Source organism: Callithrix jacchus, chromosome 14, assembly GCF_049354715.1.
Source record: "Callithrix jacchus isolate 240 chromosome 14, calJac240_pri, whole genome shotgun sequence".
NCBI lineage: Eukaryota > Metazoa > Chordata > Mammalia > Primates > Cebidae > Callithrix > Callithrix jacchus.
Genome location: NC_133515.1, coordinates 89,363,515 through 89,388,427, shown reverse-complemented (window position 1 = coordinate 89,388,427; position 24,913 = coordinate 89,363,515). Strand labels below are relative to the sequence as shown.

The window sequence follows — 24,913 nt, the reverse complement described above, 5'->3', positions numbered from 1 at the left end:
CTCCATCCCCCTCTACCCCGAAAAAAAAGCAGGTTGGGCATGGTGGCTCACCCCTGTAATCCCAGCACTTTGGGAGGCCGAGGCAGGCAGATCAAGAGGTTCAGAGCTGGAGACCAACCTGGTCAACATGGTGAAACCCCCATCTCTATTAAAAATACAGAAAATTAGCTGGGCATGGTGGCGCATGCCTGTAGTCCCAGCTACTTCGGAGGCTGAGGCAGGAGAATTGCCTGAACCCAGGAGGCGGAGGTTGTGGTGAGCCGGATCACGCCATTGCACTCCAGCCTGGGTAACAAGAGCGAAACTCCGTCTCAAAAAAAAAAAGCAGGATAAGTAACTAATTAGCTGGTTTTCTAGCATGCTCCCAAGGTGATGTTGGTTTTTGTCTGAAATACCATTATAAATCTTATGACTATAATTTTATAAAGTAGCATTATGAATTTAAATATATTTTTGTGCTTTAATTACTGTATTTCCTCACTTGTGAATTGGCTATTCAAGGCCATCGTTCACTTACTTATATACCATTTGTGAGAGCTCTCTAATTTATATTAAATATATTGAAACGTTTACTGTCAAATTTACTACAAACCCTTTTTCCAGTTTATTCTTCATCCTTTTTATCACTATTGAATTTCCATGGAAGTTTTATTAATTTTATGTATTGTAACTGACTGCTCTTTTCGATTTATTTTAGCATGTTTACATTTAAATGTAGCTTCCCCCCTTTGATCCCTTAATAGTTGTTCTATATTCATTTACATTTAACTCTTATAATTCACATAAGAAACAGTGCATGGGCCAGGTTCCGTGGCTCATGCCTATAATCCCAGCACTTTGGGAGGCCAAGGCAGGCAGATCACTTGAGGCCAAGAGTAAGAGACCAGCCTGGCTAACATGGCCAAACCCTGGTTCTACTAAAAATACAAAGATTAGACCGGGTGCAGTGGCTCACACCTGTAATCTCAGCACTTTGGAAGGCCAAGGCGGGTGGATCACTTGAGGTCAGGAGTTCAAGACCAGCCTGCCCAACACGGCGAAACCCTGTCTCTACTAAAAATAAAAAAATTAGCCACGCATGGTGGTGAGCACCTGTAATCCTGGCTACTCATGAGGCTGAGGCAGGAGAATCACTTAAACCCTGGAGGCGGAGGCTGCAGTGACTGGGGTCGAGCCATTGCACTCCAGCCTCAGCGACAGAGCAAGACGGAAGGAAGGAAGGAAGGAAGGAAGGAGGGAGGGAGGGAGGGAGGGAGGGAGGGAGGGAGGATGGATTAGGAAGGAAGGAAGGAAGGAAGGAAGGAAGGAAGGAAGGAAGGAAGGATTAGCTGGGTGTGGTGGCACACGCCTTGTTATCCCAACTACTCAGGAGTCTGAGGTTGCTGTGAGCTGAGATGAGATCACGTCACTGGACTCCAGCCTGAGGGACAGAGTGAGACTGTCCCCCCACCAAAAAAAGAAAGAAAATGTGCATAGATAGAAATGAGAAAAATATGCAGACACACTAGAAAAAAACTAAAATAAAATGATAAAAAGAAAATTAAAAATAAAAACTAAGAGAGAGACAATGAGGGGGAAAAAACCTAAATGACCACATATATTACTGGGCAAATATGCTGTATGAAACCACACATTATTTTTACAAGTGGAAAAGACTACAGCAGTTTTGCAAAACTGTTAGCTTACGTTAACCACAGGAGGGCGGTGTTTATCAAAGAAAACCTGATTCCACTGAAATGTTCATGTAACTTTAAAGTACAATTTTAGAAACTATTTTATGACAAGATGAATAACCACTCAGAAGAATTAAAAATCAACACTACACAGATTTAAATCTAGATTTTAAGAGGGTGCTTAATATATTTACTTCTTAGCTTGCAGATTCCCAATTCAGTTAATAAAAAGGATTTGAAAATTACATTTTTTGAGCAGTCAAGAATAATTGAGTTGCCTCTAAGATTCAAGTTTGATTCTAGCCTAAATAACAGGAATATTTCAATTACTGTTGCACTATGAGTTCATTCCAGATATACAGATGTGCACAGTCTGATTTCTGTATAATCTACTTGATTACATTTAAAATATGCAAATTAATAACACAGTGATCTTTACATAGAGTTCTATCAGTGTCATAAGGCTCATTTAACTGCCCAAAAGCTTTAATTAGGGTAACTTGTGCCACAGCAGTAAATCAGATCAGCCAGCAATATAGAGTGAGAAGAGAGGAGGGCTTATGCTATAGAACAATACATCAACCTTTGAGAGCCAGAGAAGAAAAGCTAGCAAATAAACTAACCAGAGGGATAAGAAAAAAACCAGAAAACTTTGGTGTTTCAGAAGACAAAAGTATTCTAAGGTTTAGGTGGTCGACAATGTCAAATGCTGCCTAGAAGCTGAGATAACAACAGAAATGTATCCCCTGTATTTAGCAACAAAGGGATCTTTAATTAGCTTTGTCAATTTAGATTCCACTTAATCTGGAGGGAAGAAATCAGATGTAAGGGGATTTAGCACTGACTGGAGTCTAGAGGTAGCAACAGGGAATTAAAACAACTCTTTCTAGGACAATAAAGGAAGCAGAAAATGTGGAACTGAAGAATAATTGTCTTGTCAAATGAAGTTTCACTGAACCAGGATAAAGGGAAACCCAAACATCCCTTAGATATATCCCATCTCCATGCTTCCCACCAGTATTTCCCTGCAAGTAATTTCGGATACAGTTTTTGACAAATTCCTCATTATCTGAACTTGAGCCATCATTTGAATTTGAGCTACTAGTTCAGATTTGACACTCAAGAACAAAATGAATTCAGAGGATGGATGTGGTTTCCTTCAGCCACCAAACTCACTATACGAACACTCACCTGAGTTGAGGAGCTCAACACATGAGAATAGCAAGGAACACATGGTATTCAGACAGAAATGTTACCCAACAGAGCCTTCAGAGGAAAGAGGGAAAAGGTCCTTACCTGGCTGTTTAGCAGTATCTGTTGATCACTACCTGTGTCCTGAGATGCACTTTTCTGTTCAGCTTCTGTCACACTAGACTCTTGTTGGTTCACTCTACTCTACTTCTCTACTAGCAACTTTCTCATACTCCACAGTCTTTCCATGTTTGTCTTCTTCAGGATTCTTTTCTCCTCATTTTCTACTTTCCTTAGACATTTTCGTCCTCCCACGGCTTCAAAAATAGCTATGCTCCTATAGCAGCACCCTACACATCCCCAGTACAGTTTATCACAGTGCACCGGTTTTTTGTTTTTGAGACAGGGACTCGCCCTGTCGCCCAGGCTGAAGTGAAGAGAAACGATCAGAGCTCACTGAAGCCTCAGGCAATCCTCCCGCCTCAGCCTCCCAAGTAGCTAGGACTGCAAGTGTGAGCCACCATGCCCAGCCTTATGCATCTAGTATTACTAGTGCCTATTACATGACAGATATAAAATACTTAATGGTTGGCTGATGAAATTAGGAACACAGGTGGCAAGATTAGCTTTAGACACTAGTAAAAATGCCTCTTCAAAAAAATAAAAGGATAAAAGGTAAGGGAAAATGCAAATAAATTTACAGATTTGGGGGTAGAAACTTGAATGTAAAAGTAGCTGATAATATTTAAATACCAAATCTATACAGAGAGGCACCTACAGATATACAGAGAAGATTACACAAGCTGACTTCGTAAGCTCATGGGCATAGTTTACCTAGGGGTCCCTCAATTCTGAACAGCTCTATCAAGTCACTTTGGGTTAGTCTTTCCTAGCTTGGATTCTTTTAATTAACCAAAAAGTCTGGATGTTATATGCGCTCCCTAGTTCAAGAAAAAAAGCTCTCAACCAAACTCTCTTCAAACGCTGAAGAATTAATAACAGTTAATACTTACCTAGTATTTGTCAAGCACTATTCTAAGTGATTTACATATATTAGCTTATTTAACCTTTACAATAAACCTATGAGGCAGATACTATCAGCCCATGTTTTTCAGATGCGAAAACTGAGGTCCAGAGAAATTAAATAACTTGCCTAAGGTTCTGTCAGCTAATTAATGACAAGAGCCACTGCTGCTACTAAGTTGCCCAACTTTTCATCAGCAGAATCCAACTCTCCGCACCCTATGTTACAATTCCTCAAAAAGAAGGGCCAACCATTTCAGTGGCAAGTCGGTTACACTGAACCTCTTCTGCCCTGAAGGTGACAGCAATTTGTAGCTTAACCTAGTAGGTGCTCCTCAAGTACAATATACCGTAAAGACATGATAAGGAAAAGAAAAATAGGGGCTTAGACTCCTCAGGAATGATGGCCTCAGGCAAACAACCTCGATCAGCTGCAGTCTGGCCATGAGTGAAGGAAATCTAGGCAGTGGCAGAGGGAGATGATGAATATCAATATGGCCTTGGAACCAGCTGCTGCAGCAGAGACTATGGCCTAGTCCACTAATCCTCCAAAGTGAGCCATTTTAAGAGACGGCTGCCATTGTCTTTCTTGAGGAGCTGGTGTCAAGCACAGGTTTACTGTGGAGCACAATCCATGTAAGAAACACATCCAAATAGAATCTTTCAGTGTCCTGTAACACGCATGTCCCTCAAGAACCTCCTCAGCTCTGGCAGACAGTGCCTCTCACACACTGCCAGCATACCACCTTCATTCATGCCGCTGTTATGCCATATCTTCCCTACTCCTTTTGACAGATACCTCAAAGTTTATCACTTAACAAAACAGCAAAGATTTTTTAACTGGTAATATTCGATTCTTCAAGAGCAGAACCAGACAGGCACTTACACACTCAAGAGCGGAGAAAGTAAAACGATACACCTTTTTAGAAAGTAATTTGGTAACAGGCCGGGCGTAGTGGCTCACACCTGTAATCCCAGCACTTTGGGAGGCCAAGGTGGATGGGCTGCTTGAAGCCCAGGAGTTAGAGAACAGCCTGGGGAACACTGTGAAACTCCATCTCTACTAAAAATATAAAAATTAGGCTCACACTAGTAATCTCAGCACTTTGGGAGGCCAAGGCGGGCGGATCACCAGATATCAGGAGTTCGAGACCAGCCTGGTCAACATGGCAAAATCCCGTCCCTACTAAAAATACAAAAATTAGCCGAGCATGGTAGTGCGTGCCTGTAATCCCAGCAACTCAGGTGGCTGAGGCAGAATCACTTGAACCCACAAGGCAGAGGTTGCAGTGAGCTGAGATCATGCCACTGCACTCCAGCCTGAGTGACAGAGTGAGACTCTGTCTCAAATAAATAAATAAAAATACAAAAATTAGCCGGGCATGGTGGCACACACCTGTGGACCCAGCTACTCAAGAAGCAGGGAGGACTGCTTGATCCCAGGAGGCAGAGATTGCAGTGAGCGGAGATCACACCACTACATTCTAGCCTGGGTGGCAGAGCGAGACTCCATCTCAAAAAAAAAAAAAATTGGTATTAATTAAACTTCAAGAGCCTTTCAAAAAGTGACACCCTCTTGCCCAGTAACTCTTCTTCTAGCAATCTATCAAAGCAAAGTAACAGAAATACATGAGGTCTAGGCACAAAAGTGTTACTACAGTATCATCTGTAACATAGTTATAAAAATAAATAATCTAAATACACAACACTAAGATAATCAAGTAATTTAACTCACATTCCAACAAGATCCTTAGTAAAGAAGGAAAGAGACACCACAAGCCTCTTATATTTGTGCTCCTCAAATTAGAAAATACCCAAAACTTAAGAGGAACCCAATAAATTATTCCTAAATTGAAAATGAATATATTATATGCTGTCATTAAAAATGCCTTTAAGCCAGGCACGGTGGCTCACGCCTATAATCCCAGCATTTTGGGAGGCTGAGGAGGGCAGATCACAGGGTCAAGAGATTGAGACCATCCTGGTCAACATGGTGAAACCCCATCTCTACTAAAAAACACAAAAATTAGCTGTGCGTGGTGGCCCTGCCTGTAGTCCTAGCTACTCAAGAGGCTGAGGCAGGAGAATTGCTTGATTGAACCCAGAAGGCAGAGGTTGCAGTGAGCTCAGATCATGCCACTGCACTCCAGCCTGGCGCCTGGCACCTGGCGACAGAGCAAGACTCTGTCTCAAAAAAAAAAAAAAACTTTTGAGTTTCCAAAGGTAAGGAAATGCTTATGATATACAAAATTGAATATACAGTAAGATTTCAATTAAATTTTAGAAGAGGGATTAGAAATAAATATACAAATATTAGTATGATCTTAGGCTGGGAGCGTGGCCTATAATCCCAGCACTTTGGGAGGCCGAGGTGGGCATTATCACTTGAGGCCAGGAGTTCGAGACCAGCCTGGCCAACATGGTGAAACCCTGTCTCTATTAACAATACCAAAAATCACAGCCGGGCATAGTGGTGGGCGCCTGTAATCCCAGCTACTCACGAGGCTGAGACAGGAGAATCACTTGAACTTGGGAGGCAGAGTTTGCAGGAAGCCGAGATCACACCATTGCACTCCAGCCTGGGCAACAAGAGCAAAACTTCACCTCAAAAATAACAATAATGACTTCAGAGTATTTATTAATAATTCAGGACCACAGTATAAACAGGCTTCAGGAGTCCATGAACCCCTTTGGAATTAGATATAGTATTTAGTGTTTATATATTTTTCTGGGGACATCCACAGTTTTCATCAAGTTCCAAAGGAATCATTTGCAGTGACTCGTGGTGGGCAGAAAAGGAAAACAAATTCCAAAAGGGAACCATGACCCCAAAATAAGTAAGATAATTCTGTTCCTCCTTCTTTACGTTTTGCTGTTTTTATTTTTATTTATTTATGTTGAGACAGAGTCTCACTCTGTCATCCAGGCTAGAGGGCAGTGGCATGATAACTCACTGTAGCCTCTGCCTCCCAGGTTCAAGTGATTCTCATGCCTCAGCCTCTTGAGTATCTGGAATTATACCCCCATGCCCAGCTAATTCTTTGTATTTTCAGTAGAGATGGGGTTTTGCTATGTTGGCCTGGATGGTCTTGAACTCCTGGCCTCAAGTGATCCTCCTGCCTCAGCCTCCCAAAGTGCTGGGATTACAGATGTGAGCCACTGTGCCCAGACACATTTTGCTGTTTTAAAACTTTCCACAAAAAGAAAAAAATACAAAAAAAAGAAAACACTTTCCACAAAATATGAAGCTGGGCTTGGCACTTTGGCAGGCCAAGGCAAGGAGGGCTACTTCAGGACAAATTTAACAGCAGCCTGGGCAACAGAGTAAGAACCCATCCATCTCCCTCCGCGCGAGTGCATGCGTGCGTGTGTTTGAGACAGGGTCTCTACTCAAGCTGGAGAACAGTGTCACGAACACAGCTCACTGCAATTCCGAGCTCAAGCAATCCCCCCACCTCAGCCTCCTGAGTAGGTGGGACCATAGACATACGCCACCAAGCCCTGTTAATTATTTGTATTTTTATTAGAGATGGAGTCTCGCCATGTTGTCCAGGCTGGTCTCAAACTCCAGATTGCGGGCTCAAGTAATCTTCCCGTTTTGGCCTCTCAAACTACTAGGATTACAGGTGTGAGCCACCACCGTTGGCCCCCATTTCTAATTTTTAAAATATAATAAATTTAAATGACCTAAATACTAAGATGTTTCCTCAGAACATTTTTATCATCTTGAAACATAATGGTTTTAGTTTGTCTTAAATAACCCCAACTCTTATCCACACTGGAGGATCAAGATTTCATACTGGGTCCAGCCAACAAAGAAGGAATAGCAGCAGGAAACCAAGGCTGACAGTGCCATTCTACAAATATACAGTGTTCCCATCACAGAATAACTTCACTAGAAGGATTCTATGTCTAAGCTAAAAAGTAGGTGTCAAATTCTAGAGTTGTGAGGCCATCCCTGATTTAGAAAAACAACAAAAAAAAGGCCGGGCTTGGTGACTCACACCTGTAATCCCACCACTTTGAAAGGCCGAGATCATGACCAACATGGTGAAACCCTGTCTCTATTAAAAAAAATACAAAAATCAGCCGAGTGTGGTGGCACGTGCTTGTAGTCCCAGCAGCTTGGGAGGCTGAGGCAGAAGAATCTCTTGAACCTGAAGGTGGAGGTTGTAATGAGCCGAGATTGCACCACTGCACTCCAGCCTAGTGTCAGAGCGACACTCTGTCTCCAAAAAAAAAACTTCTAATAAAATGAAGCAGGCTAAATCATACACTAAGAAAATGCAGCTAATACAGCAATCACAGATCCTAACTAATACTAGAGTACATCTCTCATCCCAATATTCCTTCTACTATAATTCTCACCCAGGTCTATAAAGAGTAAGTAATAAGAATATATGAATGGCAAAAATCAGTCAGACTAATAAAAAAAAATTTTTTTTTTTTTTTTTTGAGACAGGGTCTCCCTTTGTCACCCAGGCTGGAGTAGTGGTGGGATCACAGCTCACTGCTGTACTGACATCCCAGACTCAAGCAATCCTCCCACCTCAGCCTCCCGAGTTGCTGGGAATACAGGAGCACATCACCACGTTCAGCTGACTTTTTTTTTTTTTTTTTTGAGAAACAAGGTCACACCATGTTGTCCAGGCTGGTCTCAAAACTCTTGGGTTCATACAATCCTCCTGCCCTGGCCTTCCAAAGTGCTAGGATTACAGGTGTGAGCCAGCACGCCTGGCCTCAAACTTTAAACTCTTCAGAAATATTTCACTTTTTATCCCAATCATTAATGGAACGGTTCTGAAAATTGGCTGTTTATTAGAAAACCTGGAAAACTGGCCAGGTGCAGTGGCTCATGACTGTAATCCAGCACTTTGGGAGGCCAAGGTGGGTGGATTACCTGAGGTGAGGAGTTTGAGACTAGCCTGGCCAACATGGCAAAACCCCATCTCTACTGAAAACACAAAAATTAGCGGAGAATGGCGGCGCATGCCTGTAATCCCAGCTACTTGGGAGACTAAGGCAGGAGAATCACTTTAACCCAGGAGGCGGAGGTTGCAATGAGTCAACATCCCGCCACTGCACTCCAGCCTGGGCAACAAGAATGAAACTTCGACCAAAAAAAAAAAAACCTCAAAGCCATAAAGTGTTCCAACTTATTTTCTGATTAAAATGCAAAAGGCCGGGCACAATAGCTCATGCCTGTAATCCCAGCACTTTGGGAGGGAGAGACAGGTGAATCACAAGGTCGAGTTCAAGACCAGCCTGGCCAACATGGTGAAACTTTGACTCAACTAAAAATACAAAAATTAGCAGGGCATGAGGGCAGGTGCCTGTAAATCCCAGCTACTCAGGAGGCTGAGGCAGGAGAATCACTTGAAACTGGAAGGTGGAGGTTACAGTGAGCCGAGATCACGCCACTGCACTCCAGCCTGAGCAATAAAACTAAAAGCCGTCTCAAAAAAAAAAGGGCAAGAAAATCGGCTGGGCGTGGTGACTCATCCTCGGAATCCCAGCACTTTGGGAGAGCCAGGTGGGTAGATCACCTGAGGTCAGTAGTCAGAGACCAGCATGGCCAACATGGTGAAACCTTGTCTCTACTAAAAGTGCGAAAATTAACAAGGCGTGGTTGTGCACACCACCACGTGCACTTGCAGTTCCAGCTACTCGGGAGGCTAAGGCACAAGAATCACTTGACTCCAGGAAACAGATGTTGCAGTGAGCCGAAATTGCGCCACTATACTCCAGCTTGGGCGACAGAGGGAGACTCTATCTCAAAAAAAAAAAAAAGGCAAAAACAACGGTAAATTAGCAATAAAAAAGAATTTCTTATTATAATTTTTCATCTCTACCCCCAAAAAGTCTGGGATCAACAAGGAAATCACAATTATATCTACCTAAGAGAAGTAAAATGAAAGGTATAATTATGGAAAAGGAAATAATTTATTTGTCAATGTCTGATATTCTTAAAATAATTGATTTTCTTACTATAGTTGATTTGAACAAATACCTAAGCATCTACTACAATTGCATTTCCTAAAAAGTCATTCAAAATACGGCTGTACTGTGACTACCCAAACTTATACTCTACTGTCCTCAATAGATTAGCTCCACAAGATTAAGTCAGTCCAATTCCAAAGTCCCTCAAAAATAATTCTCACATATGCCTTTGATAATGAAGCTATCCTCTGTCAAAATGGCATTTTGTGCTCATTTCTGCAGCACACACAACAAGAACATGCAGAGATCAGCATGGCCCCTGCACAAGGATGACATGCAAATTCATGAAGCATTTTGTTTTTTTAATAATAAACAAAAAAAATTTTTAAATGCTGTTTTCTCTCCCAAACCCATTATCAATATGTAATCTTTTTTCTTTTCTTTTTTTTTTTTTTTTTGAGACAGAGTCTCACTCTGTCACCCAGGCTGACTACAGTGGCGTAATCTCGGCTAACCACAACCTCTGCTTCCTGGGTTCAAGTGATTCTTCTGCCTCAGCCTCCTGAGTAGCTGGGACTACAGGCACAGCTAATTTTTGTATTTTTAGTAGAGATAGGGTTTCACCATGTTAGTCTGGCTGGTCCCCAACTCCTGACCTCATGATACGCCCACCTCGGCCTCCCAAAATGCTGAGATTACAGGCATGAGCCACCTTGCCCGGCAAAACAGATTTCACTAATCTTACTCTTTTTTTTTTTTTGAGACAAAGTCTTGCTCTGTCTCCCAGCCTGCAATGCAGTGGTGTGATCTCGGCTCACTGCAACCTCCGAATCCCAGGTCCGAGTGATTCTCCTGCCTCAGCCTTCGGAGTAGCTGGGATTAAAGGCGCAGACAATGCCTGGCTAATTTCTGTATTTTCAGTAGAGACAGGGTTTTACTATATTGGCCAGGCTGTTCTTGAACTCCTGACCTTGTGATCCGCCCACCTCAGCCTCCCAAAGTGCTGGGATTACAGGCATGAGCCACTATGCCAGGCAATACATAATCTTTTCTAAGGGTGGAGAACGACAGCTATAAAGACTGTTCTCAGACAAAGGCATAATTTTTACTGTTAAGTTGCTGTGGGTCCATGGACTCCATAAAGCCCAAGGTAGATTTCTGTTTTCAGGAATTTGCCTACAATTCAACATTCTTCTGCTAAAAAGGCCCTGATTTTCTTTGAAGATCCATCCTCTACTCCATTCTCAATTTATACGGTGTAAAGCAACACTAGCAGTAATACATGAAACTCAGTTAACACTTCCCATCCTCTTGACCACAGTAAATGGTTTACTAATGGGAAGAAGGCTCAAGCCGAGGCCAAAGGGCAGAATAAGAGAAAAATCAAAACTCTGTTCAACCCAATAATGACTGGAGTTAAATCTGCATGACGTGAGGCTAAAGCTAACAGCTTTTTTGCTCCACACAGAGTGTGAGGATCAAACCAACACCACAAACATAGAGAGACAGAAACACAATCTTGATAATGCTCTAAATTTATTTATTTAGAGACAGAGTCTCACTCTATTGGCCAGGCTGGAGCACAGTGGCATGATCTCAAGCTCACTGCAGCCTCCGTCTCCTGGGTTCAAGCAATTCTCCCAACTCAGCCTCCCAAATAGTGGAGATTACAGGCATGCCCCACCAGGCCCAGCTAATTTTTATATTTTTTATTAGAGACAGGGTTTCACCATGTTGGCAAGGCTGGTCTCAAACTCCTGACCTCAGGAGTTGCAGGCCTTCTCAATGGCCTGAGCAATCCTCTTGGGGTTGGTGACTGTCAGGTCATCCCTCACAATCTGGATGCCTGTCCCCGAGAGGAATGAGGTACAAGAGGCCCAGCCATCCTGGTCAAAGGGGTCCTCGATGGAGACCACAGGACAGTTCTTGATAAAACTCTTAAACAGCTCTCTGAGCTTCTCCTCAGCAATGTGCCATGTGGGATCATCAGCTGACTTGAAGTTAAGATCATACTTCCCATTTCGATTCCCATTCTCAGATGCTGCCACATCCATGCCAATCACCACCTTGTCTGGGTAACCAGCTGCCTGGATGGCCATCTTCAATAGCTCCAGGGCCTCACTGTTCTCCAGGATGTTGGGTGTGAAGTCACCTTCATCACCCACATTGGTGGCATCCTTCCCATACTCGGCCTTGATGACCCCTTGAGGTGGTGGTAGACCTTAGCACCAATGTGCATGGCTGCCCTAAAGAAGCTGGCTCCCACAGGCAAAATCATGAACTCCTATATGTCCAGCTTGTTTCCAGCATGGGAACCCCCGCTGATCACACTGAAGGCTGGCACTGGGAGTTATGACGTCAGGGTTTCCAGTGAGATCTACAATGTGGCAGTGCAGGAGGACCCCCTTCTCAGCTATTCCCATCTTACACATGGTGAAGGACATCCCCAGGATGACACTGGCCCCAAACTTGGACTTATTCTCAGTCCTATCCAGCTCAATCATAAATTCGCCAACTTTTTCTTGATCCACAACACTTAGTTTCTTCTCCAGCAGAGCAGGGCCTAGAGTCTTGATGTGTTCCGAAGCTTTCAGAACTCCTTTCCCCAGGTAGCAGGCTTTGTCTCCAACTCTTGGTTCCAGAGCTTCACAGATACCCATGGAAGCCCCACTGGACACAGCTGCTTAGAATCAGCCCTTGGCTGTGTGCAGGTCCACCTCCACTGTGGGGTTGCCCCTCGAGTCCAGGATTTCCTGGGCAAAGATTTTCTGCATGGCCATGGCTGGGATGTCTTTGCTGGAGGTTTGGATGGAGCTCCGAGTCTAGGTGGCAGCTGGGACAGTGTCCTACACCTCATTTTTAATACTATATTGGCTACAAGTTCTAGAAAAATGCCAAATAACAATAATAATAGCAAGTGTCTTCATCATGTTTCTAATATTTTCATGTACTTGTCTCTAGCAATTTACTATCATTGTGTTATTGGCTGTTAGTTTGATTTTTGGGGGCGGGGGGAGACGGGCAGCTTTTCTCAATCAAGCAATTAAAAAAACAAAGCTCTTTCCAATATGTGGCAAGCCATGTGGTGAGCCACAGAGTTCTCGGTATCCAACCTGAAAAGACAACACATAGAAAAAGCACACCCTATTCTTGAATACCTTGGCTAGGAAGTGACACATATTACTTCTCTTCACATTCTACGGCAAAAAATAGTCACTTGGCACTACCTAGACACAAAAGAACATACAAAATAAAATCCTTGTCTGGGTAGCTGGGACAAGGATTGTACCCATATGTACCCATCTCTACATATCGTTTTTATTACTGACCTAGTAATTTAATGAATCTATAGTTTCCTAATAAAAAAGTAGCTTTGCATTCTTGGAATAAGCTTCCAACTAATCGTGGTGCTACACTGGCCATCTCATCATTGCTAGACTAAGACAGGCACTCTCCTGCTTCAGAATCTTTGCACTGTTTATTCCATCCATGTAGAATGCCGTTTTCCTGGATATATGCAAAGCTTCACTGCCTTCATATGTTTGGTCAAATGTCAACTTCTCAGTGAAGCATTCCCTGAATATCCTATTTAAACTGCGAACTACATCAAAACCAGCCCAGCATTCCCCAGTCATCCAGCTTTCCTTTTCCCCACAGCATTTACCACTAACATACTATATACCGTAATTTATTTACCATGTTTGTCCATCTTTTACCCCTACCTACAAATCTGTTAAATTCCACACAGGAGGGATTTTTTTTTTAGACGGAATCTCTGTCACCCAGGCTAGAGTGCAGTGGCACAATACCGGCTCACTGCAATTTCCACCTCCTGGGTTCAAGCAATTCTGCAGGCAGGGATTTTATTTTTCCTCATTTGTTCACTCTTACATCCACAGATCCTAGAGCAGTGCCCGGCATAAACAAGTGCTCAATAAATATTTATTTAACTATATTAAATGCTCTATACAATGAGTCCCCACATATATGCCACTGAGATTTCATATTTGCAAATTGATTCTACCCTGAGCCAACCTAAGACAATCACCAATGATCCACTCCCTCCATTAGCTAATAGATGCAAACAACTGATTTTTTAAAATTTACAATATTTATAGCATTTCCGTTGGTCTCCGCCTAAATCTCTTATCCTATATAGCGAAAGCCAGAAAAGGTTTCAGAAGAAAATGACAAAATGACCTCTCCATCACAACCCAGGGTATATTAGTTTGGTGCCTTCCTTTACTCCACAGCAGCCACGACTTCCTCATCTCCGTTGTGTCTATATTCCAAAAGAAAAAACAAACAAAAAATTTAAGCCTAATATAAAGAGGGAGATTGACAAAGAGAAGAAATGGTGACAAATAAAGTGAACTTAAGTAAAAATCTAAGTTTTTTTCTTTTTTTTTGAGACAGAGTTTCACTCTTTGTTGCCCAGGCTGGAGTGCAGTGGCACGATCTTGGCTTACTGTCACCTCTATCTCCTAGATTCAAGCTATTCTCCTGTCTCAGTCTCCCCGGTAGCTGGGATTACAGTCGCCCGCCACCATGCCTGGCTAGTTTTTGTATTTTTAGTAGAGATGGGGTTTCGCCATGTTGGCCAGGCTGGTCTGGAACTCCTGGCCTCAGGTGATCCACCCTCCTTGGCCTCCCAAAGTGCTGAGATTACAGGCGTGAGCCACCACGGTTGGCCTTTTCTTTTTGAGATAGGGTCTTGCTGTGTTGCCCAGACTGACCTTGAATTGCTAACTAGGCTCAAGTGATTCTGCCACCCCAGCCTCCCAAGTAGCTAGGATTGTAGGAGCATACCACCATACCCAGCTAAGAAACTGAATTTGACATGAAAAACTTCAGACTGAAATATATATTTAATAACATATTTTATGCTTTTCTAACCATTTAAGGCAATATTATCTGGTTATAGTTGAACTTCCAAGCTGTTTTATACTTTTAAGCAAAAAGTGTTGCCCTTAAAATACATCTCTATGTGACAAAACTGGTGATTTCATACATTGTTGGTGGCATTACAAATTGGTATATACCTTAAATAAAGCAACATATCAAAGAAGTAAATTACAAGTAACCACATTTCTGATCTTTCCGAAGGAAATACCACAAAATATAGGGATGAGTTCCAATTCTTAAGATGGACTACCCTATCACTCCTGCTGAATGTAGCTATAAAACCTGGACAAAACGCAGAGAGGAGCTGAAGACTGTGCAAGGTAAACAGACCTTTCTTAAGCTCACATGGAATATTCACCAAGATGGACCACATTCTGAGCCATAAAACACACCATAACAAATTTAAAAAAACAAATCATACAATGCCTGTTCTCAGAGTACAGTGGAATTTAACTACAAATCTTAAGGATAATTGGAAAAATCCCTAAATATTTGCAAACTAAACAGCACACTTCTAAATAACACATGCGTCAAATAAGAAATCTCAAAATAAGTTTAAAATATTTTTCTAGGCACGATGGCTCACACCTGTGATCCTAGCACTGTGGAAGGCCAAGGTGGGCAGTTCGCTTGAGCTCAGCAGTTCGAGACCAACCTGGTCAACAAAACTGTCTCTTAAAAAAAAAAAATTTTTTTAAATAATTACAGGTGGCTCATGCCTGTAATCCCAACACTTTGGGAGACCAAGGCAGGCAGATCACCTGAGGTCGGGAGTTCGAGACCAGCCTGACCAACATGGTAAAACCCCATTTCTACTAAAAATACAAAAATTAGCTGGGCGTGGTGGCACATGCCTGTAATCCCAGCTACTCCGGAGGCTGAGGCAGGAGAAGCTTGAATCCGGGAAGCAGAGGTTGCAGTGAGCCAAGATCATGCCATTGCACTCCAGCCTGGGCAACAAGGGGGAAATTTCATCTCAAAAATAAATAAATAAGAAAAATATAACATCAAAGCTTGTGGGATACAGCAAAAGCAATGCTTAGAGGAAAATTTACAGACTGCATGCACGTATTAAAAAAGGAGATCTGGGCTGGACGAGGTGGCTCATGTCTGTAATCCCAGCACTTTGGGAAGCCAAAGCAGGTGCCTGTAATCCCAGCTTCATAGGAGGCTAAGGCAGGAAAACTGCTTGAACCCAGGAGGTGGAGGTTGCAGTGAGTTGAAATCGAGCCACTGCACTCCAGCCTGGGTGACACACCACAACTCTTTCTCAAAAAGAAAAAGAAAAGGAAAAGGAAAAAAAAAAAAAAAAAGGCAATCTATGAATCTGTCTCAAAAAAAAAAAAGAGATCTATGCTGGGTATGGTAGCTCATGCCTGTAAGCCCAGCACTTTCGGAAGCCGAGGCGGCCAGATCACTTGAGCTCAGGAGTTCAAGACCAGCCTGCGCAACATACCAAAACTCTGTCCCTACAAAAAAATTCGAAAATTAGCCGGGCATGGTGGTGCATGCCTATAGCCCCAACTACTTGGGAGGCTGAGGTGGGAGGACTGCTTGAGCCCAGGAGGCATAGGTTGCAGTGAGCTGAGATCACACCACTGCACTCCAGCCTCCAGCCTGGGCAACAGAACCTGCTTCCAGCAAAAAACAAAAAACATCTAATATCAAAATTTCAGCTTTCTTTTTCTTTTGAGATGGAGCTCTCTTGCTCAGGCTGGAGTACAATGGGCGTGATTTCGACTCACTGCAACCTCTGCCTCCCGGTGCAAGCGATTCTCCTGCCTCAGCCTCCCAAGTAGCTGGGACTGCAGGCACCTGCCACCATGCCTGGTTAATTTTTTTTGTATTTTTAGTACAGATGGTGTTTCATCACATTGGCCAGGCTGATCTCGAACTCCTGACTTTGTGATCCGCCTGCCTTGGTCTCCCAAAGTGCTGGAATTACAGGTTTGAGTCACTACGCCTGGCCTAAGCCTCCATTTTTAAAAACTAGAAAAGCAAATGAAATCCAAAGTAAGAGAAAAATAGAATAAAAATTATAACAGAAAACAATGAAATTGAAAACAAGAAATCAATACGAAAAAACTAACAAAACCAAATGCTGCTTCCTGGAAAGATAAATAAATCAATAAGCATCTAGCCAGGCTAAGTAAAAAAGAGAGAAGACACAGATTATTAGTATCACAAATGAAAGAAGGAACATCACTGGAGATTCCATGAATATTGAAAGGATAATAAAGAAATTTTGGGGCTGGGCGTGGTGGCTCACGCCTGTAATCTCAGCACTTTGGGAGGCTGAGGCAGGTGGATCACCTGAGGTCAGGAGTTCAAGACCAGCCTGGCCAACATGGTGAAAACCTGTCTTTAAAAGAAAAAAGAAAGAAATAATAAAAAAAAAATTTTGAACAATTCTATACCCACATACTTGATACCCTAGAAGAAAAAGCCAATTCCTTGAAAAACATAATCTGACAAAACTCACACAAGAAAAAAACAGATAATCTGAATAGGCCTAGCATCTATTAAAGAAACTGAATTAATTATTAATAACCTTTCAAAACAGAATGCCTCAGGCCCAGATAGGTTTACTAGTGAACTCTACAAAACACCTAAAGGAACTATACCAATTCTCTACAATATCTTCCAGAAAACAAGCAGAAGGAATGCAAAAAGTCCCCAAATTACAGTGGTTTGATTTTTCAAGTTTATGCTGCTGCAAAAGGCATACACATTCATACCTGTGATGATGGGCAGCAGCAGGGAACTCAAGCACCCAGTCAGCCATGTATTTTCAACTTAGGATATCTTCAATTTACAGTAGGCTTCTTGGGACATAACCCTACTGCAAATCAGAAGCATCTGCACTTACTAACTCATTCTATCAGGTAAGCATTAAAAGAATAGAAACTACAGGCCAGGCACAGTGGCTTGTGCCTGTAATCCCAGCACTTTGAGAGGCTGAGGCAGGCAGATGACAAGGTCAGGAGTTAAAGACCAGCCTGACCAACATGGTGAAACCCCGCCTCTACTACAAACACAAAAATTAGCCGGGCATGGTGGTATGCGCCTGTAATCCCAGCTACTTGGGAGGCTGAGGCAGAAGAATCACTTGAACCCAGGAGGCAGAGCTGAGATTGCACCACTGCACCCCAGCCTGGGTGACAGAGCAAGACTCCAGCTCAAAAAAAAAAAAAAAGAATAGAAACTACAGACCCTTATCTCTCATGAACATAGATGCACAAATCCTCAACAAAATCCAACAAATCAAACTGAACAAAGTAAATGACAGCAGGCAGACTGCGGAAAATCAGACTCCAACTCCAAAGTACTGTACTGTATCAGATGCTAGAATGATGAGGGATTTTTTTCCCTCTATTTTCCAATTAATTTAATGTCATATTACTCCTATCTTTAAAAAAAGTCATTTAACTTTTGTGAAATGGAGGAAACCTATGTTAATCATTTTCCTAAATTTTAAATCTCAGTATTAACAGAGTGAAAAAACATGCATTAATTCTAATTTAGAACCAAGTTTCACACATACTAAAGTGAAATAAATTTATGTATGTCTAGGATATTAATAAGGAGGGCTGACAAAATGTTTGACTGGATATAGATAAAGAAAATATCTAAAACTGATACAAACCCAAACAAAGAGATTTAGAAATTACAGTGTTTTAAGGCACCAAAAAACCAACGAGTTTAACTTGTATTACAATGGCACATATCAGGATATAAACAATTACAAAAGTATGTGTGGTACATATATTTTCTAATTTCATTCTCCAACCACTTATCTTTAATACATTAGACCTCCAAGAGATCTAAATATCCGATTCCACAAGGAAGGGGAAACTTAGTCAAAAAAAAACATTTCAAATTAATTTGACAAGTATTTATTAAATGCCTATTATGTGCATATTATACAACAAGTGCTAAAGATAAATAATACGTTGTTTTTTTTTTCTGAGAGGGAGTCCTGCTCTGTTGCCCAGGTGCAGTGCAGTGGCATGATCTCAGCTCATTGCAACTTCTGCCTCCCAGGTTCAAGTGTTTCTCCTGTCTCAGCTTCCCAAGTAGCTGGGATTAGAGGCATACACCACCACGCTTGGCTAATTTTTTTTGTACTTTTAGTAGAGATGGGGTTTCACCACGTTGTCAAGGCCTGTCTCCAACTCCTGACCTCAGGTGATCCACTTGCCTTGGCCTCCCAAAGTGCTGAAATTACAGGCATGAGCAATCATGCCCAGCCAAAAAATAAAGTTTTTAGAAGACATTCATTCTTGCCCTCAAAAAAGCTCTCATTTTGGTAGGAAAGACAGATGGACAAATTCATTACAATATTTTTGAGTACAACCAAATTTTAAAATGCAAACTAAAGAAACTCACAACAGGAAGTAATTAACTTATGTGGACGTGAGTTTTCATCTGGAATTTAAAATAAAAAGAGGCTAGGCACAGTGGCTCACACCTGTAATCCCAACACTTTGGGAGGTTAAGTCAGGCATATCACTTAAGGTCGGGAGTTCAAGACCAGCCTGGCCAACATGGTGAAACCCCATCTCTACTAAAAATACAAAAGTAGCTGGGTATGGTGGCAGGCGCCTATAATCCCAGCTACCCGGGAAGCTGAGGCAGGAGAACCACTTGAACCCGGGAGGCAGGGGTTAGAGTGAGCCAAGATCATACCACGGCACTCCAGCCAGGGTGACAGAGCGAGACTCCGTCTCAAAAAAAACACAAAATAAAATAAAATAGAATAAAATAAAATAAAAATAGAAGTGAACTTAATAAGTGAAGAAAGGTGAGGGAATTTCAGAAAAAGTAAATAAGAAAACACATATACCCAGAAGAAATGGCATGTTTCATGAACCACTCATTACGGTGGAGCACTGGACACAAAAGCAGCAACAGTAAAAGAGAACTGAACAGAGAGGCGAGGGCAAGATCATAATAAAACACCTTTAATGCCATGCAATAAGCCTTGAATTTACCTTACTGGCAGGTGAGGAGTTAGCAAAAAACTGAGAAAAGAAACATTACAGTGAGACTCACATTTTAAGATTATTCTAACAAAAACAGGGAGGTCAAATGGATTGGAGGGGGCTTTAATAGACAGGTAATGAAATCCAGTTTCGCAAACTACAGCAACTAAGCCTCACGAATTGGAAATGGAAATGAGAGATTTCAAAAATCCCTAAGACTTTTAGTGGCAGGTGACTTTAAAAACACAGATGATTCTAGGTTTTTAAATTTTGTTAAAAGAAAAGAAAATGAAATACAAATTTAAATGTTTTTAATTTTGTTAAAGGAAAGAAAAATGAAATGCAAAAGGAAGAACATGTTTTGAGAATTAGATTTAGTTTTGGGTACATAGTAATCTTTTACTTAGTCACAAAAAACATCAACCCGAAGACAGGGTTTCACCATGTTGGCCAGGCTGGTCTCCAACTCCTAACCTCAGGTGATCCACCCACCCTAGCCTCCCAAAGTGCTGAGATTACAGGGGTGAGCTACCGTGCCCAGCCCAAATTTACAAATACAGGCCGGGCACAGTGGCTCACCCTCGTAATCCCAGAACTTTGGGAAGCTGAAGTGGGTGGATCACTTGAGGCCTGGAGTTCAAGAGCAGCCTGGCCAACATGGTGAAACCCCGTGTCTACTAAAATGTAAAAAATAGTCCAGGTGTGGTGGTGTGCACCAGTAAGTCCCAGCTACTTGGGAGGCAGAGGCACAAGAACTGCTTGAACCCAGGAGGCAGAGATTGCAGTGAGCCGAGATTGTGCTACTGCACACCAGGCTGGGTGACAGAGCAAGACTGTCTCAAAAACAAATTGAAATAAAAAAAAATTTTTAAATCCAATTATAAAACAATGAGCTTCCATTTTAAGTAAAAATTAAAATAACGTTAGACTGTTAACTACATTATATTGGTCTTAACTCCTACTCATGAGACCTGAGATGTGCTCTGCGGACACATGTGACCACATTTTCTTATTCAAACTATGGTGAAACCTTCATTCTATTGATGCACCATGATGACAGCTGTGACCTTTGCTTGGTACAAATGCATCATTTCCCTCTCGCCTGCCTACTCCATTAAATATGGATACCAAAATCAAACAGCAAGTTAACAATATGTAACTTTTAAGATTGCCATTAAAGCTTAAAACTTCCATTTTCATAGACAACTTTCAGAATCAACAAATTCCCTATGGGAGGTCTAGTTTGAAAAACATTTTCATTAAAACTTTGTCATTTACTACCTCTTATCTGCTAGAAAACAGAGCTAAAAAATACATATGAAGCAATCCAATCCTCAAACTGGGAAATGGCTGCCCTTCTTGTCCCACACATCTGTTCTCAAGGTTTGACTTTCATGTTCCAAACCAATGACAGGCAGGTTTTCACTGGGCTAAAGTGTCCTTAATTCTTGTCAGAAATAAATATATATCAATATTTACTTTCTTTTTTTTGAAACAAGAGTCTCACTCTGTTGTCCAGGCTGGAGTGCACACGCCTACAGTCACAGCTACTCAGGAAGCTGAGGAAGGAGAATCACTTGAACCTGGGAGGTGGAGGTTATAGTAAGCCAAGGTTGCACATTGCACTCCAGCCTGGGTGACAGTGAGACTCCATCTCAAAAAAAAAAAAAAAGGTCCCCAGTACTTGTGTAACACACAGCCCTAATTAATTTTTTTAAGATAAGAGTCTCGCCCTGTTGCCCAGGCTGAAGTGCAGTGGCATGATCTCAGCTCATTGCAACCTCCACCTCCCAGGTTCAAGCAATTCTCCTGCCTCAGCCTCCTGAGTAGCTGGGTTTACAGGTATGCGCCACCATGCCCAGCTAATTTTGCATTTTTTGTAGAGACAGGGTTTAATCATGTTAGCCAGGCTGGTCTCAAACCCTTGATCTCAGATGATCCACCTGTCTTTGCCTCCAGTGCGCTAGGACTATAGATGTGATTTCCCCCACAAGGAGTCAACCCTGATTAAGTCTATCACCTGAACCAACCCAAAGACCAGCAGCACGGAGGAAGATGGTATGGAAGGAACAGTGCAACAGAAAATCTAAGAAAAGACAGGCTCGGTGACTCACACCCATAATCCCAGCTACTCAGGAGACTGAAACAAGGGACGGCTTGAGGCCAGGAGTTTGAGACCAGCCTGAGCAACATAGTAAGACCCTATCTCTGAATAAAAAACTTAATTAGCCAGGCATGGTGGCATATGCCTACAGTTGCAGCTACTTGGGAGGCTGACGTAGAAGGATTGCTTTAGGCCAGGAGTTGGAGACAAGCAGGGATTAATACAGTGAGACCCCATTTCTACAAAAAATAAAATAAATAAAAAATAGCCAGGTGTGGTAGTGCACACCTGTAGTCCTGGCTACTCAGGAGGCTGAGGTGGGAGGATCACTGGAGCCCAGGAGTTCCTAGCTGCATTGAGCTGTGATTGAACTATCAGGTGACATAAGCAAGACACTGTCTCAAAGAAAGAAGAAGAAGAAGAAAAGAAATTCAGAGGAAAAAAACAAGACCTAGAATAACGGGGGAAAGAGTGTTAGCTTTGGGTTTTTTTTCCTTTAAAAATGAGAGTTGGCGAGGAAGACCAACCAAAAAAAAAAAAAAAAAAAGAATGAGAGAATCTGGCTGGGTGCAGTGGCTCATGCCTGTAATCCCAGCACCGTGGGAGGATAAGGCAGGCAGGTAACCTGAGGTCACTAGTTCAAGACTAGCCTGGCCAACATGGTGAAACCCAATCTCTACTAAAAATACAAAAATTAGCGAGGCATAGTGGTACATGCCTGTAGTGTCAGCTACTCGGGAGGCTAAGGCACAAGAATGGATTGAACCCAGGAGGCAAAGGTTGCAGTGAGCTGAGATCAGGCCACTGCACTCCAGCCTAGACGACAGAGGGAGACTCTCAAAAAAAAAAAAAAAAAGAATAATTACATTGTGCTGTAGAGTATTCCAAGACCTCTTGTATGTGTGGAAACTTCAGGAGGCTGGCAAAAAAGTAGGCCAGGCACAGTGGCTCACATCATAATCCCAGTGTTTGGGAGGCCAAAGAACAAGGATAGATGGAGGCCTGGAGTTTGAGACCAGCCTGGGGCAACATAGTGAGATCCTGCCTCTACAAAAAAATAAATAAATAAAAAATCTTAAGTAAAGGTGTTAAAAAGCTGTAAGCAGGATAAGTATGGGTAAAAAAAAAAAAAAAAAAAAGGTATGAAATGAGAAAAATGTGAAAGACGGTAAAAGAAATTTACATCCCCTCCCATCAGTCTTTTCTGCCCTCTACAATATATCCTACAAATGCCCCAATCTGCTTAAAACAGATACATTATTATCTACTGCCTAAAAATTCTCTGTTATTCCTAGAAAATACCTGTCAGCCCAACTTCTACAACCCTCCACATTTTGGCCCCAACCTACCTTCTCTGGTTTTACCTACCATTATGCTACACAGCACTCACAGGTTAATTAGCCACACATCAAACATATCTTGCAATTTTCAGCCTTTCCTCTTTTCAGCTCTTCCCTCTGCCTTGAATACCCTTGCCTATTCTTCACCTGTAAATACTTTATCCGTCATCCTTGAATACCCAAGTCAAACTTTCTTTGAGGCAACCCTGCTCCATCACACTCCCAAATTTTAGTATTACTACTATATTGCTATTATAACAACACAGATTCATTTTATTTATAAACTTTATTATCAAATACAGTAAAACACCACAAACTTATCTCACAGTCTCAAGTGTGTCACGATTCTGGGCACAGGTTAGCTGGGTCCTCCATGTAGGACCTCACTAGGCTGAAATTGCAGCATCAGCTAAGGCTGTGAATTCACCTGAGTCTTGGAGTACTCTTCCAAGCTCGCTAGTTGTTAGCTGTTGGCAGCTTTCAGTCCCTTTTGAGTACTGGACTGAGGCTCTGTTTACCATCAGCTCTTAGACGAGAGTTACTCAGCTCCTAGAGGCTGCCTGCCATTTCTTGCCACATGGTCTTCTCCACAGGCAATTCAAAACATGGCTTGTTTGCTTCAAGACCAGAAGGAAAATCTTTCTTGCTTCTCTCTGACCTCTAGATTGTGTTTTAAAAGGCTTGATTACATCAGGGGTTCACCCTTTTGATTAAAGTCAGAGTACAGTCACTCCTTGATACCCATGGAGGAGTGGTTCCAGGACCATCTGCAGGTGTCAAAAAACTCAAGTCCCAAAGTTGGCCCTGTGTAACTCGCTAATACGACAAGTACCACAAGGCAGCCCTCCATATATACAGGTTTCACGTCCCTGGAATACTATGTTTTCAATGGGCATTTGGTTGCAGATGTGGAACCCACTGATACAGAGGGTTGTCCATATTTAATACAAAAAAAAAACACCCATAAGTGGACCCATGCAGTTCAAACCAGTGTTGCTCAAGGGTCAACTTAATTATCTCTGCAAAATACCTTCATCTTTGCTGTAAAACATAACCAAATCACAGGAGTTGTTACATCCCATGTATTCATAAATCCTGCTCATGCTCAAGGGATGGGTATTATACAGATGAGAATATTCTGGCCATCTTAAAATACTACCTACTAAAACTAAATTCCCATGAGATTTATATATATACATGTGTGTGTGTACACACCTATATATATATATATACACACACACACACACATATATACATACATATATACACATACATATATATTTTTTTTTTTCTTTTTTTTTTTTTGAGACAGGGTCTCCCTCTGCAGCCCAGGCTGGAGTGCAGTGGCACAATCTCAGCAGCTCACTAAAGCCTCAACCACTTGAGCTCAAGCTATCCTTCCACCTCAGCCTCCTATCTGGGACCACAGGCATGCACCACCATGCCTAATTTTTTTTTACTATTTGTAGAGATGAGGTCTCACTACGTTGCCCAGGCTGGTCTCAAACTCCTGGACTCAAGTGATTCTGCTGCCTAAGCCTCCCAAAGTGCTGGGATAACAGGTGTGAGCCACTGTGGCCAGCCTATACATTTTTTTCTTTTCTTTTCTTTTTTGAGGCAAGCCTCCCTCTGTCTTGCCCACGCTGCATGCTAGACTGCAGGGATGCAATCTCTGTTCCTCTGTCTCCCAGGTTCAAGTGATTCTGCTGCCTCAGCCTCCCACGTAGCTAAGATTACAGGAGCGCGCCACCA

At 42.2% G+C, this 24,913-nt stretch overlaps 1 protein-coding gene and 2 pseudogenes across 3 annotated transcripts in view; 1 reads left to right on the top strand and 2 right to left on the bottom strand.

Moving 5' to 3' along the window:
• ASXL2 (ASXL transcriptional regulator 2) overlaps nucleotides 1-24,913 on the bottom strand; it is a 141,206-nt gene that overhangs the window by 101,662 nt on the left and 14,631 nt on the right. The gene's annotated exons all lie outside the window — the stretch shown is intronic.
• On the top strand, nucleotides 10,094-10,191 carry LOC118147567 (U6 spliceosomal RNA; annotated as a pseudogene).
• LOC144579340 (beta-enolase pseudogene) lies at nucleotides 11,350-12,674 on the bottom strand (annotated as a pseudogene). The gene has a single exon (XR_013526743.1). The product of XR_013526743.1 is annotated as a beta-enolase pseudogene (transcript).